The sequence below is a fragment of the Moschus berezovskii genome, chromosome 17 (assembly GCF_049115385.1).
Source record: "Moschus berezovskii isolate FMDL1 chromosome 17, NW_MosBer_1.0, whole genome shotgun sequence".
In the NCBI taxonomy this organism is placed as follows: domain Eukaryota; kingdom Metazoa; phylum Chordata; class Mammalia; order Artiodactyla; family Moschidae; genus Moschus; species Moschus berezovskii.
Window position 1 is genome coordinate 24,817,837 of NC_142476.1, and position 3,410 is coordinate 24,821,246.

General features: G+C 42.9%; 1 pseudogene; it reads left to right on the plus strand.

The window, feature by feature from the left end:
- The first annotated feature begins 2,591 nt into the window (after positions 1–2,591).
- Positions 2,592–2,826, plus strand: LOC148775093 (V-type proton ATPase subunit e 1 pseudogene; annotated as a pseudogene).
- Positions 2,827–3,410: the final 584 nt, after the last annotated feature.

A 3,410-nucleotide genomic window follows, 5' to 3' on the forward strand; every position in this document is an offset into this window, starting at 1 on the left:
GTTCTAATTTTATTTTTTACATGTAGTTTTCCCAACACCATTTATTGAAGAGACTGTCTTTTCTCTATTATATATTCTTGCATCCTTTGTTGTAGATTAATTGACCATAGGTGCATGGCTTATTTCTGGGCTTTTTATCTTGTTCCATTGGTCTATATTTCTGTTTTTTGTGCCAATATCATACTGTCTTGATTAAAGAGAGGAGATTAAGGAGAAGGAAATGGTAACCCACTCTGATGAAAGAGAATCCCATGGACAGAGGAGCTACAGTCCATGCGGTCACAAAGAGTCAGACAAGAGTGAGCACACAGCACGTACATAGTATAATCTGAAGTCAGGGAGCCTGATTTCTTCAGCTCCATTTTTCTTTCTCAGGATTGCTTTGGCTATTCAACATCTTTTGTGTTTCTATACAGATTTAAAACTTTTTTGCTTTAGTTCTGTGGAAAGTGCCATTGTTAATTTCATAGGGATTGCATTGAATTTGTCTTGGGTAGTATAATCATCTTGACAATATTGAACCTTCCAATCCAATAACATGGTATATCTTTCCATCTGTTTGTGTCATCTTTGATTTCTTTCATCAGTATCTTATAGTTTTCAGAGTACAGGTCCTTTGTCTCCTTCCGTTCCATTCCGTTCCATTCAGTCGCTCATTCGTGTCCAGCTCTTTGCGACCCCATGAATCACAGCACGCCAGGCCTCCCTGTCCATCACCAACTCCTGGAGTTCACTCAAACTCATGTCCATCGAGTCGGTGATGCCATCCAGCCATCTCATTCTCTGTCGTCCCTGTCTTCTCCCACCCCCAATCACTCCCAGCATCAGTCTTTTCCAATGAGACAACTCATTGCATGAGATGGCCAAAGTATTGGAGTTTCAGCTTTAGCATCAGTCCTTCCAAAGAACACCCAGGATTGATCTCCTTTAGAATAGACTGGTTGGATCTCCTTGCAGTCCAAGGGACTCTCAAGAGTCTTCTCCAGCACCACAGTTCAAAAGCATCAATTCTTCGGCGATCAGCTTTCTTCACAGTCCAACTCTCACATCCATACATGACCACTGGAAAAACCATAGCCTTGACTAGACGGACCTTGGTTGGCAAAGTAATGTCTCTGCTTTTTAATATGCTATCTAGGTTGGTCATAACTTTCCTTCCAAAGAGTAAGCATCTTTTAATTTCATGGCTGCAATCAACATCCGCAGTGATTTTGGAGCCCCCCAAAAAATAAAGTCTGACACTGTTTCCACTGTTTTTCCATCTATTTCCCATGAACAGAGGAGATGGGACCAGATGCCATGATCTTTGTTTTCTGAATGTTGAGCTTCAAGCCAACCTTTTCACTCTCCTCTTTCACTTTCATCAAGAGGCTTTTCAGTTCCTCTTCACTTTCTGCCATAAGGGTGGTGTCATCTGCAGGAGCTGACTGTGGCTCAGATCATGAACTCCTTATTTGTCTCCTTAGGTAGGTTTTATTCTTCGGTACTTTATTTTTTTTGGTGTGATGGCGCATGAGCTTGTTTCCTTAATTTTTCTTTCTGATCTTTCACTGCTAGTATATAGATATGCAAGAGATTCCTGTGTATTAATTTTGTATCCTGCAACTTTGCAGTTAATGGATGCGTTCTAGTAGTTTTCTGGTAGCATCTTTACTTCCCATTTACAGTTATTCCAGAAGAGTGGCTGTATTCCCCATGTTACACCATACATCCTTGAGCTTACCTTACACTCAGTAGTTTGTACCTGTCACTGCTGCTGCTGCTGCTAACTCGCTTCAGTCGTGTCCGACTCTGTGTGACCCCATAGACGGCAGCCCATCAGGCTCCCCCGTCCCTGGGATTCTCCAGGCAAGAACACTGGAGTGGGTTGCCATTTCCTTCTCCAATGCATGAAAGGGAAAAGTGAAAGAGAAGTCACTCAGTCGTATTCGACTCTTAGTGACCCATGGACTGCAGCCCACCAGGCTCCTCCGTCCATGGGATTTTCCAGGCAAGGGTACTGGAGTGGGCTGCCATCGCCTTCTCCGGTACCTGTCACTCCCACCCTTCTATTCTCCATCTCCCACTCCCCACTTGTAACCATGTGTTTGTCCTCGATGAGTCTGCTTCTTGTTTGTTTTATTCACGCATCTGTTGTATTTTTTAGAGTCCATATATAAATGGTATCATTTGGTATTTCTCTTTCTCTGTATGACTTATTTCACTTAGCGTAATGCCTTCCAAGTCCATCCATGTTGTTGCAAATGGCAAAATTTAGTTCTTTTTTATGGCTGAGTGATATCCTGTTGCATGCATGTAGATATATATGTATATATATATGTGCTTCCATGTAGATAAATACATATATGTATATGTAGGTACAACTTCTTTATCCATTCACCTGTTAATTGACACTTAAATTGCTGTCAGTTCACCTCTTTGAGCTTCCATTTCTTTACAAGTAAATAAAGATAATGATATTTTTAAAAAAGAAAATAACTTTGCTATAAGAAAGCTATGAGAGAGATACATAACTTGGTGCTGGCATAGACCAGACACTTAATAAATATAAGTTTCATTTCCTCTATCACAAGCACAAAGTGTGAGCAACCATGGCCCATACTGGCCTCACCGTGCCTCTTACTGTGATGAGCATGTTCTGGGGCTTCATCGTTTCCTGGTACCCTGGTTCATCCCTAAGGATCCCAACCAAGGAGTTATCATCACTATGTTGGTGACCTGTTCCGTTTGTTCCTCTTTTGGCTGATTGCAATTCTGGCCCACATCAGTCCTCTCTTTAGAATACGCTTGAAAAATGAAACTGTCTGGTACCTCGAGTATCATTGACCTTGAGGAAGAAGGCTTGTTTGCCTCTGCTCAGTCATTGAGGTCACAAAGAGAACTCCTCTAGATGCAAAATCACCTCCATACCCAGACCACCTTCCTTGATTCGCCCCCTTTGGCCATCAGCTGCCTTAAATGTTCACACCACATTTGAATCTTATTCTCAGTTCAGTTCAGTCGCTCAGTCGTGTATGACTCTCCGCGACCCCATGAATCACAGCACACCAGGCCTCCCTGTCCATCACCAACTCCTGGAGTTCACTCAAACTCATGTCCACAGAGTCAGTGATGCCATCCAGCCATCTCATTCTCTGTCGTCCCCTTCTCCTCCCGCCCCCAACCTTTCCTAGCATCAGACTCTTTTCCACTGAGTCAACTCGTCACATGAGGTGGCCAAAGTATTGGAGTTTCAGCTTTAGCATCAGTCCTTCCAATGAACACCCAGGATTGATCTCCTTTAGAATGGACTGGTTGGATCTCCTTGCAGTCCAAGGGACTCTCAAGAGTCTTCTCCAGCACCACAGTTCAAAAGCATCAATTCTTGGGCGATCAGCTTTCTTCACAGTCCAACTCTCACATCCATACAT